This window comes from Teleopsis dalmanni, chromosome 2 (genome assembly GCF_002237135.1).
Source record: "Teleopsis dalmanni isolate 2A chromosome 2, ASM223713v2, whole genome shotgun sequence".
NCBI classification, from domain to species: Eukaryota; Metazoa; Arthropoda; class Insecta; order Diptera; family Diopsidae; genus Teleopsis; species Teleopsis dalmanni.
In genome coordinates this window covers 538,158-551,520 of record NC_051847.1, presented here as the reverse complement: position 1 = coordinate 551,520, position 13,363 = coordinate 538,158, and positions in this window count along the sequence as shown.

The following is a 13,363-nucleotide window of genomic DNA, read 5'->3' as shown; positions in this document are numbered from 1 at the left end:
TATACAGCTAATTTTAATGGTACATCTTAATGGCATTGCTGTTCCGTTGTGCGGCATGTGGACTGGTACAAACCACTACATGCGGCTTAAGTTTAGAATTTATGCTTATGAGACAAGAATTCTTGCAGCAAAACGTTTAATTTTTTTTGCAATTTATACTTTTTATTCAAGTTGGTGAAACTGCTGGTGACTGCGATGCTTCACTTGAGCAATTGGATCCAAAAGAAGAGCTGCTCAGTGATGTCGGCAGCTACGAAGAAGATGAAGATGAATGCCAACGATGTCAAACAAGTGAACAGGAAACACAACAGAGTACTACACTGGAACAATACATACCAAACAGTTTAAAAGCACCACAACTTCAATCGCAGCTTCAGTTGCAATCTCCACCCACAACAACGGACAATAGTGGTAAGTTAACTTCAATTTACATATTTTATTGCTAAGCATGAAAACGAGATAGACAAAGCATGTGTTCTCTAAGGGACCCAATATGTCCAGTTAATAACTCTCGACTGTCTCATAAATACTGAAAATTCAAATTTCTATCTTCAACGAAAACTATGTCCTACTATATACAATTGCAGGCTTACTTACAGCAACAACAACAATAAACATAAATCTCAAACGAACACAATGAATTTAAGAGGTTCGTGTAATTCTCTTTTAAGCCACGTCAAGTTGGATTCTCTTAATTGATTGAAATCAAAGAACTGAAGGAACGAATTTGAAGTTATTTTTTGGACTCTAAGTAGATTTTTTTTACAAACTTATTTAAATAATTTTGATAATATTATGTCATTAGAAGTATTTGTGGCGACCCAGTTGGCTGTGCATTTATTGAATTTAAAAAGTAAAATTCAATTTCAAATATTTTTTAAGTTTTTTGTTTTGATTGAGGAGAACGTTCCGATTTTTCTCTCTGTAAAAAGTTGAATAAAGGTTTATTAACATTGAAAATTTTTAGAGTTTTATTAATTAGCAAGGTGAACAGATCATTGCTAAATTGGTGACCCCGACGTGATTTCGAAAAAGTTTAAATTTAGAAATATTAACTTCTGAGCTAAATATCTAATTATCGAGCTGTGATGTCAGTTGCAGACGAAGGTGTAGTAATGGCTTCTGATAGTGGAAGTGTCGTAAACCGTGTAGCAGTGAAGGTGCCACCGTTTTGGCACGAGCGACCGGAGATTTGGTTTGCTCAGATCGAGGCGCAATTTGCAGTAGCTGCCATTACGAGTGACATCACACAGTTCAACACGGTAGTAGCAGCGATTGAGTCAAGTGTTATCGCCGATGTAAGTGATGCAGTGCTTCATCCTCCTGAAACTGGAAGATACGCTAATTTAAAGGCTTGCATCATAGAGCGGTACAGTGAGAGCGAGCAGCGGAAGATTCAACGGTTGTTGTCAGAAGTTGAACTTGGTGATAGACGCCCAACACAGTTGTTAACGGAGTTGACAGCGTTAGCTAAAGACAAGGTGAGCGATGAGTTCCTTAAGTCTCTTTGGCTGAAGCGTTTGCCACCACAAGTGCGCGCTATTCTGCAGGCATCGAACGTGGCACTAGCAGAACTGGCGAAATTAGCAGACCGTATTTGCGAGGCGGGTGATTTTCAACAGATAGCTGTAGCGTCAGCCTCTGATTGTCCAGCCTATTCTGAGAATGCTGTGATTTTACGAAGGCTTGAGCAAATCGAACAGCGTCTGAGTCGTTTGGATTTACGTCGTAGTGAGTCGGTGCAAAGTCGATCGTCATCGAGGAGGCGTAGGCGAACTCGTTCCCGACCAGGAAGTCATCCAGATTGGTGCTGGTATCACGAAAGGTTTGGTGATAGAGCTAATGCTTGTCGGCAGCCCTGTAGTTTTGTGGCAAGCTCTCATCAGTCAAAAAACTAGGCACTCCTTCTACGTCGTCGAGCCGAGAAGGGGTTAGTGTTCGTATAGCTCGACTTAGTATTAAAGATCCCGCCACGTCGACCGTTTTCCTCATTGATACTGGTGCGGACATATCAGTTTTACCGAAGTCGTTCTGTCGTTGGAAGCAAAGGGCTAACAGTGTTGCATCAGTTAATTTATATGCCGCTAATGGTACGCCTATTCAAACATTTGGCGAGCGTCGACTGCTTTTGTCTTTGGGTTTGCGTAGAGATTTCCCGTGGACGTTCGTGATTGCGGATGTTAGCTGTCCTATTGTTGGAGCCGACTTCCTTAATCACTATGATTTGTTAGTGGATTTGAAAAGGAAGCGGTTAGTTGATTCGAAGACGACTTTGATGATGAAGGGTAAGGCTGCTGTGTCTCAAGAAGATACTGTGCGTGTGTGTGGTTCAGTTTCAGCTTATGCTGAGCTGGTTAATGAATACCGTGATTTAGGCATTATGAGTGCAAATCGGATGGGTTTAGTTACTAAGGTTGAACATTGCATCGAGACATTTGGTGCGCCGTCATTTGCTCGTCCCCGACGTTTAGTTGGAGCCAAACTTGAAGAAGCCAAGAAGGAATTCCAATTTTTAGTCCAGACAGGGATTTGTCAACCTTCGAAAAGCTGTTGGGCAAGTCCACTTCACATGGTTCGCAAAGGCGATGGAAGTTGGAGACCGTGTGGCGATTATCGCATGCTCAACGCGCAAACTAAACCTGATCGGTATCCGATTCCGTTCATTCATGATGTGACGAGTATTCTTCATGGTAAAACTATGTTTTCGAAGATAGATTTGCAGAAAGCGTATCATCAGATACCGCTTGCACTGGCAGACATTCCGAAGACAGCTATTACAACTCCGTTTGGCCTGTTCGAGTTTCGCTTTATGACTTTCGGTCTCCGTAATGCTGCCCAGACGTTTCAGCGTTTTATGAATGAGACTCTAGGTGATCTTAATTTCGTTTTTGCGTACATCGACGATATTTTAATTGCGTCAAAAGATGAAGCAGAACACAGAATGCATTTGCGACTGGTTTTAGATCGACTTAGAGAAACTGGTTTGACCGTGAATTTTGCCAAGTGTAAGTTCGGCTGTTCCGAGATCGAGTTCCTTGGGCACGTTATTAGTGCAAAGGGTTTACGTCCTCCGGAGAGTAAAGTTCAAGCTGTTCGTGATTTTCCTCTGCCAGCAACGGTGAAACAGCTTAGACAATTCTTAGGCATGGTGAACTTTTATCGGCCGTTTCTGCGTAACGCTGTGCAGAATCAGCAGCGGTTGTTTCATCTTACACCAGGTAACCGCAAGAATGATAAGTCGGTGATTTCTTGGACTCCAGAAGATGTAGAGGTTTTTGAGGCTTGCAAGAATGATCTTGCCCAAGCTACGTTGCTTAACTTCATGGCTCTGGATGCACAATTGACGCTCACGACTGATGCTTCAGACGTTGCGGTGGGTGCTGTTCTCCAACAAGTAGTGAAAGGTGTGACTCAGCCATTGGCATTTTATTCAAAAGGTTTGAGTCCAGCGCAGACTAAGTATAGTGCTTATGATCGTGAGTTGACTGCTATCTATCAAGCTGTCCAGCATTTTAAGTATGCATTAGAGGGACGTGATTTCGTCATTTTTACGGATCACAAACCTTTAACGTTTGCGTTCAGGCAAATAAGTGAGAAGGCATCTCCTCGTCGTGCAAGACAGCTGGAGTTTATTAGTCAGTATTGCACTGATATTCGTCATCTGGCTGGTGCAGATAATACGGTGGCTGACTCTTTGTCTCGGGTTGCTACGGTTCAGTTGGAGGCAAATGTTATTGAGTTAATTGCTGAGGGGCAGAAGACTGATGCAGAGTTGCTCGCTCAGCTGAAGAGCCAGTCTGAAGATGGTGTTGGGTTGAAGAAGTTGAGATTGCCGGATTCGAGTATTGAACTGTACTGTGATGTGTCAGGCAGTCGTGTTCGTCCTTTTGTTCCCGCAAACTGTCGGCAGCTGGTACTCTCAAAACTCCACGGTTTGGCTCATCCTGGTATTCGAGCAACGCGGAAATTGGTGCAGGCTAGGTATGTTTGGCTTGGTTTGGTTAAGGATGTAGCTGTGTTTGTGCGTAGTTGCATTGCGTGTCAGAAGTCCAAGATTCAGCGGCATACTAAAACACCAATTGGTTCGTTTGCTGATATTGATAGTCGGTTCCAGCATGTTCATGTTGACATTGTGGGTCCATTGCCTTTGTCTCAGGGGAAGCGTTATTGTTTGACTTGCGTCGATCGTTTTTCTCGGTGGCCTGTTGCTGTGCCTCTGTCGGGCATTACGGCAGAAGAAGTTGCAGCGGCTTTTATCGACGGTTGGGTGGCAAGTTTTGGTTCTCCGCAGGCTATTACCACTGATTTGGGTCGGCAGTTTGAGTCTGCTGTATTTCGGGAACTGACGAGATTGCTTGGAGTGAAACACTTTCATACCACGGCTTATCATCCTCAAGCAAATGGTATGGTTGAACGTTTCCATAGAACATTGAAGGCAGCCATTCGATGTCATTCCTCAAGTAATTGGACGCAGTCTCTTCCGCTTGTGTTGTTGGGATTGCGAACGACACCGAAATTAGACCTAAATGCTAGTCCTTCAGAGATGTTGTTTGGAAATCCTCTTTGTGTTCCAGGGCAGATGCTTTCGGATTTCAAGCAGAAGTCGTCTGAGACTGATTTTGTGTCGGCGTTGCGAAGGGCTTTAGCTAAGGTTAAATCCGTTGAATCAACAAGACATTGTCATCCATCTGTGTATGTTCCGCGTGACGTTATTAATTGTAAGCACGTTTTTCTTCGAGTGGATCGTGCTCGAGCTCCACTTGAGCAGCCTTACGAAGGTCCATTTGAGGTGCTGAGTCGTAATGAGAAGACGTCTGTTATTGTTTGCCGTGGGAGAGAGGTAACTGTTTCGAATGATAGGTTGAAGGCGGCGTACTTAACGTGTGATGATCTTGAACAGGTTGTTCCAGAAACGCGTCAGCCTTCAGCGTTGTTGAATGGTGATCAGTTAGTGACTTCTGGTGATTGTAGGCGTGAATCCCTGTTGCCGATTCCGAAAGTGACACGAGCTGGTAGAGTAGTGCGTTTCCCAGCAAGGTTAGCGGAATTTCGGGATTAAGAGTGGTGTTGTCGACTTAGTTGTGGTGTCGCGTTGTTGCTAGTACTCCATCGCTAGGAGGGGGTACTGTGGCGACCCAGTTGGCTGTGCATTTATTGAATTTAAAAAGTAAAATTCAATTTCAAATATTTTTTAAGTTTTTTGTTTTGATTGAGGAGAACGTTCCGATTTTTCTCTCTGTAAAAAGTTGAATAAAGGTTTATTAACATTGAAAATTTTTAGAGTTTTATTAATTAGCAAGGTGAACAGATCATTGCTAAATATTAAATAATGAGTTTCACTCACTACGCATCTGTTCCTTATGCCGTTAAAAATAAAACTTTATATAATAAAATGTCAAACACTAAGCATGTAACAAAAATATTTACTAAGCGAATTAAAAATCCTTCTAAATGACATCAGGAATTGACCACTAGTGTTTTTATTATTATTATTGTATGTCCGATTGCGTTCCTTTTAGCTATGTGCACCAATAGTGCGACAACATTGTCCCAAATAAAGTTTGATGTGCCCATGTTGTGTCGTACTCATACATTACACGAAAATATTCCTATGCGTCATGATTATGGCACATGGGTGTATAACCATCGAAACGTATCAGACGGCAATAGTAGCAATAATGACTACAACTACATACCAACAACATATCATAACAACAATAACAAAACATTTCGTAGAAACACAAATTCGAAACTCAGCCAACTCTCAATATTTACTCACATAGGTTTTGTTGTAATATTATTGTTACGTTACAATTGTTTGTTCGTCTGTTCATTCCATTCATTCCACTGTGCGTTGGTTAGTTTCGTTGTTACATTGGTAAGTTATTACCAGGCACTGCTCCAAAACGACCAAGTGGGCTACCGTTTCTCTCTGTGTCGTTTCATGTACTTCAGGCCCTGGGGAAAACCATGCGATCCAAGCGAGAACATCATCATCAATGGTAACAACAACACGAACAACAACACGAACAACAACTATAACAACAACAATAATAACAAAAACAACAACAGCAGCAGTAGTGGCTGCAATAACAATAACAGCACAAGTGACAGTAATACGGTACAACAACAACATGTCCGACAGCAGCAACAGTAAGCAACAGAACTGCAGCGAGGCATATTCGAGTTTTAAGTACACGTGCACCAACTAAGGTTGCCTTCTTAACAGAATTGTGTGCTTATATGGCAAAGTGGAGAATTGTGCGGCAATTTAAATACGAAAAGAGGGTGGTTTTAGGTGTCTTGGAATCTGCCATCGAGACCACCTTGCACAACACATTTAGTAGGGCATAAGCAGCAAGTAGCAAGCAGCAAGTAACGAGCAAATGTTAAGAAGAGCATTCAGTGCCAAAGTAAAGTACCGAATGTGTGTTTCGGAGGGTAAAGTAAAAATAAGCTACCGACCAAGAATTTCGTTTAGAGGACCTGCTGGTGCGCAGTGTAGCTGTTTTTAGTCGTAGTACTTTATCACCATCGTGTGCAAGTAATATATGGGCTATTCTCCCGTGTGTTGTATAATGTGCCGATGGGAAATGAGGCTGTGATAAGTTTGGGGATCCGAAAATTGTCTTTCTACTCTTTATATCCGGCGAGAATAAGTGGATTTGTATATATGTGGTATATGCGAATTCGGATACAATGGGATGGATGTAAATTATAGTGAATTTGAAACCTAAGAAATGGAATTAAAATTCAAAAAATACTGATTTAATCACCTTGTATAAAAATTTTTACAAGCTTATTTTTGAACATAATTTAATGATTACATAACAAATCGTCTTTGATAGTCTTATTAATAAGAAATTTATCAAATAATTTCAAAATCTATTTTAATTTGTACGAACTGTAAATTCTAAATTATAATTAGCATATACTCAACATAATAACTATCCAAGCTTTATAGTTTGATTAAAATAACACAGTTTGGTTATATACATTTATGTATATATATAATAATTAGATAATAATTACAATAGTAATTTCTTCTTAGGGCCATGTTATGCAGAGTATCACGGGCGCGGTAATATTGGCTCTTTCGAGCTATGACGAAAATGTATGTTATGTAGAGTGTCACATCAGTATTGCCAATTTCGTATTTTTACTATTTTTTGGTACTTCTTGGTCATACCTAAACTTAAAAGAAAATGTAAATATGTTTACTTTCAATTTGCCACTAAAAATAACCAGCAAGAAAAAACTCATAGCCTCTATTTTAACCTCTATATGTTAAAGGCTACTATGTTATAGCCTCTATAAAAGTGTTGATTTATTATTGTTTTCTTATAATAATTGTTAATAGTACTTAAAAATTTATATGCCTTTTTAATGAAAGTGTAATGTGTAATAATGAGCGGTTTATAAAATAGGTTGTGTTGCCTCCTGATAATTTTTTCTTCTTCCTAAAAGGCGCAAATTCTGACATTTATTACTGATTACGTGACGAGGCACAGGTAGCCCGGCTCTCATGCTGAAATTTGAACCGACATATTGTTTTTTTTCTCACTCTCAATTTTTTAATTTGCATTAAAAACAATAACAATTTTACTAATGCTTTGCCCGTGACACTCTACATAACATGGCGCTTACATATAGATGTAGGTGTATCTTACATATAACATATCTACAGCACTAATAACTCTTTCCAACACTTTATCTCGTGTTGGAAATAAATAAATAAATAGGTTAGTTATGTTAAAGTCCTTTTAATTTCTGTTTTATATTCTCCCTCTATAACCAAATATTACAATAGATCTTAAATAATTTTATACTTGATCCCCTGACTTATTTTTAATACAGTCTTGAACATATAAACAATAGTCTATAACAATTTAATATATTATAGTTTACATGTTTTTCTGCTTCTATATTTTTTTTAAATTAAAATTACTTAGTAGGGCTCTCTCGAATACGTAAACCCTTACTATTGTGAATGCTGGATCAAGTGAATGCTGGATCACGTGAATACTTCACGTGAATACATTTACATTTGCTATAAATTTTTAAAACCTGAAAAAAAAATTTGAACATACTTAGGTTTTCAAGTGAGCACTGTAGCTGAACATTTCTTCCTTCAGAAATTATTATTATTATTTTCCTTTTATTTTATTTTTGCTGAAATTGATATCATTAAAAAATTTTTAATTGAATTATTGCACAAATTAATTGCATTGCAAATATTCAACATTTTGAGTTTCATTACTTCATGACTAAAAAAGCTGCAATAATGTTACCAAATAAAATATAAATTTGCTCCACTGTATTGTTGTACTGCATGTGACATTAATATGAGTTTTCCGCTTATAGATTATATTTGTATAAAGTTTTATGTTGCAATTCAGTGCTCTATTGTGTGAATGTGAAAATATGTGAAAGTGTATGAAAGTATGCGAAAGTGTATTGCTGCGAGAGTGAATGTATCTTTTTAAGAGAATATATATGTTCATACACATTTGAGGTCCTTTGGGAGCAACCTTGGTGCGAATAAAAATTACACATTGCTTTATCCAAACAAGTGAATTTCAAGTAAAGCAACAACAACACGAATAGCAACACAGCACAAGGCAAGACGCGTTGTTAGCTTTTTTACTTCATGCCAGTCTATTGTGTACAAGCTGTGTAAGTGCGTTTAGTTGTTTCAACGTGTGCGTGTCTGCTTGTGTGAATGTGTGTTTATTGGTATGTTCTTTAGGGAACGTCTTGAGACATGTTCAAGCATAGAAGTTGCTCATTTTACCATTATTATTCCATAGTGTATCGAAAATGAAACAAAAGTGAGTTATCATATTTATACCCGTACATGTCACACCATTCGTGCAGCAACAACAATGAAGCACACAAGAAATAAAAGAGGAGTCAGTAGAAAAAACAAAAACATATGAACAGGTAAGTTTGTTGTTGAATGCGAATTATTGCAAACTTTCTAATATGAATTTTCTTATGTCCCTTACCATCTCACAAAATTTTTCCCATATTATTAAATTTTTTTGTATAAATAATACAACGGATGAAGTAGTGGGAAAATCAATCAATTTTGAAGAATGGATTTAAAAATATTAGCGCTTTTGGCCCAGATAAAATAATGACTTGCTTCTGAAAAAATATAAATTGCTGAACAACTCATTTACTATCGTTCTAAGGATAATTGCTTTTCATTTGAGAGGTCACATGTTTTTTAAAATCTTTCATTGTTCTGTTCGAACTCTTGTCAATCAACCAAAAATATTATAACGTCCCTATAAAGAAAGAATGTAGTAGTTGGAATTAGTTATGAATAGAGATTTTTAAATGTCGTAGTTTAAATTATTTATAATGACAACTAGTAATAATTGTTATATGCTATCACAATATATTTACACTGAATTGTAGTTACTATTTTACTTATTATAAAAACTATATATAACAAGATTTAATTCATATGTATTCCTAAAACTTATGTTTTACAAAAAACTTATATTCATACACTACTACCATTTCAAGTTAGATAATTGTAAAATATTCCATTAAAGATATTTATCAGTAAATCCTGTGCAGTTAAGATTTCGCTCCTGAAGAGCACTTAATTGAATTTTCAAAGTCCAGAAGACATCTCTTTGAGTTAGTTATTATTTATGTTAGTTAGTAGTTAGAAAAAATGGTAATGTCATTCGCTTTATTTATTGGGAAAAATGTCACACTAGTTTGTTTTTAAAAAATGCAATTTTAAGTAAAGCCATAACATACCTATGTATACAGCAAACAAACATCTGGATAGGTTATTATATTAGATAGAATTAAACTTAAGGCAAACGTTTTTTATTGTAAATTTCCTTATACAATAAGCAAATAAACGCAAATGCAAAAATATTGGGTATGTAATAATAAGTAATGAGATTGTATATATCAGGAAAGCGAAATATTATATGTATAAAATGTATTATTACATTTTCTGCCTTAATAAGTTAATTCTTATCATTACAACTCACTATAATGGTGCAGCGTAGCACTGGCTTCCATTTCTTTGGTTAAAAATTACAAACTTGGTAATAAATTCTATAACAGAAAATATATGAATATTCGCTGAATAACAATTATTTTATCATAATTGGCCTAAAATTTGAAAAATTTAGAATGAAGTGTTTGGGTTTAAGGTTTAAAATAGTTAAGTTTATAATCGTAGCTGTTTTAATAATTGGTTTATTCTGTCCTTTCACTATGAGTGCAAATCATCACTTTTTTATTCGAAATATTCTCGGTGCAACATAAGAAACCATTTACAATGTTCTCAGTAGACGTTGCGACTAAGGAAACGAATCAAATTAAGAGCACAGTATACCAAAACCTAAGGGACTAACAGAGTTTATGAAAAAAAAGCTTAGGGAAATCTGCACAAGTAACGAGTTCTACGCATTTTAACAATGAAGTGAAACCAAAAAAAAAACAAATGAAATTATAGGAAAGAACATAAAAAAAGACTTAAAAATAAAACAAAATACGGAAAAACAAACGGAAAAATAAACGGAAAAATTAAAATGTTAAAACTATACACGTTGAAGGGGTCAACAGTTTTGAAGGGAAAATTGTGAAAAAATAAGAAAAATTGTTTGATAAAAAATTCACTTTGAGATTGCGACTCAAAAAGTAGGTGAACTAGGAAGTATAGCTAGGAAGAGGTGGACCTGTAATGGCGTGAAGTTATTTTCATGCATTGCTTGCAAGATTCGGCGTTTTACACCTGTGAGATGTTGTTAGTGCTTAAAAGGGCACGACAAAGTCGGACCTATGCACCAGAATGTGTTGGTGTACACAGAGGAGCAAATGAAAATGGGCTGCAGTTTTGCTAACAAACGCAAATACCTAAATAGCTTTAAAACTAGGTTTATAAGTTTAAAATGAAAGCACTCATTAACATACAACGGCAGTGGCGCGGTAAGGTAAGCTTAACTTGAATAGAAGTCCAGAATGAATACCGCATGCAGCAAAAAGGTCGCTCAAAATTGCCAACTATATTGGTTCTGAAGTTGGAATTGGATGAAGTTTGGTAAAGTATCCACGGAAATTAATCAAATGCACAACCAATTGCTTTACTGTTGCACATGAAGTAGTATATACCTAACCATATCACTCCTCATACCATTCAACGATTACTGCCATGATGAATTCGTTAACAAATGCCAAACGAAAACTACTCCAAACGCTACAAATGAAAGCTAATTCTAAAAAATATGATGGAAGACAGAAACACAACGGCTGCTCCCAGAAGAACAGTGTTGAATAATCATCGCAATGAACGCGAACTGCTAGTATCCTTAATGCGACTGCAATGCTAAAGTTGCTACCAATATCACGAGATGTTGCAACATACAAACATGTAACTGCGAATTTTACTGTTACTGCACATGAACACATGAAGCAGTAGGTAAAGAGCCAAGCTAACTACTTATACTGGCAGAACGTTGGCAACGGAGTGGCATTAGTACAAAACCTGCTACTGCTACTGCTAGTGGTGACGGCGTTCACGTGAAATCCACCAATATTATACGTACGTACACAAATTTTTCGATGAGATATTCCCTTGCCGCAGAACAAGGATTATGGAACGTGGAACATGCTACTGCTATTACAGCTACTGTCACTGTAGCCGCTATTGCTACAGCGCTTTACTGTTATTGGTATTTTGCAGTTGCTGCGTTTATTAATTCGCAGCTAACCAATGTCAAAAATAGTGAACACGTCTCAGTTTAAATGGACGAATTCTAATGACAGCCAGTCAGTATTTCTAGTCAGACAGCCGAAGAGATAAGGTAAATTGCGCAAGTAACTATTTGCCGTAGGACAAATATGTGCTGTTTCAAGTACTGGGGGTGGCTGGAATAATTGAGGAACTAACGATAACGTTAGCTGCTGATTATGCGGATGTGGACACTGATTCTGATGCGTGAAAGATATGTAGCGCTGACAGATATGGGACAAAACATTCCATATTTCAACGTTATTTTTAGCTAACGAATAAACATTCTCCACACTCACTCACTGCAGCTTTCTTTACGAGCTTAATTACGTATTGCCGCCTTCAGTTCCGATGCCAAAATCGTGCTTATGCAAATGTTCTGCAAGTGCAAGTTCATGTTTATTTCCGATGGCATGTAGTCTACTAACGAAGCTGATGCCCGCAATGCAATACATGTCCAGCACGTAAGTATTCAATATGTCGACGCTGTTGGCAAGCGCGTAACGAAAATGCATTTATTGCCACAGTTTGGGAGTTCCTTGTCGTTACGCGTGGAGTTTTCGTTGTTGTGAATTTAGTTAAAGGTACATGTTAGTGCTTTATAGCTGCACTGAAATTATTGGCAAGTTTCATTTATGCTATTTGCGTATGTGAAGATTTTGTGTTGATGGAAAATCTTCCCAAGAGAATTTCTGTATCGTCGTTTTTGTCGCAAACGTTGCGAACTACGAACTACGAACACAAAACTCATTGCTTAGATAACAGAAACTGAAAGTGGGTACCAATATATGGATTTCCTTTACACAGGTAACAAGCTTGTCGAAAGTACGTACTGCATTTGATAGCACATAAAGTAATTCACAGAGGAAGCATATTGCATGCCACAAATTTGATAAAGACAGTTACTTACATTGTACATCAGCGTATCTAAAGCAGCGAACTTAACTTCTGTTATGTACTCTTAAAATACTCTTTTGTCTGCCTCTTTTTAATAGTTTCAGCTCTTGCGATGTCCTGTGTCTATATTGGAATGAATATGTATTATCACGTGCTGGCAGTACAAAACGTGCTTGCAAATCAGCTGTTATATATCCTTAAACCCAACAAAAACATCAACCAAAACAAACCATGCGCAGTTAGAGTATACGTTTTTTCTCTTAAATTATTGTTTCTCTGTAATTCTTCTATGTCTCTAGCAATGTCTGCAAATTACAGACAAATTTTACATAAGTTTTATCCTCTTGCCTAGCACATCAATTGCCCTCCTTTGCAACCGGCATATCTTTACATTATCGTCACTACTGACAGACGCCATGTCTGCCAGCTTGTTTGTCTGCCTGCAAGGCTTGCTATCTTCTGTTTGGCAGCAACATTTTCTTCTTTAGGGGAATTATGGTACCCTTGGGAATCGACTAATCAAAATTCCTTACACCTGGGACGGCATAGTCAAGCATTACGGCATGCTTTAGTATGAATGTTGGGATACTTTGTAGAATGTGAACATATTGATTTTCCTACTTGGGGTTGCCATGGCTCAAGCTGCTGTAGTTGTTGCAATAAACAAAGTCAGCCAATGCTTCCGCTTCCTCTTTAATT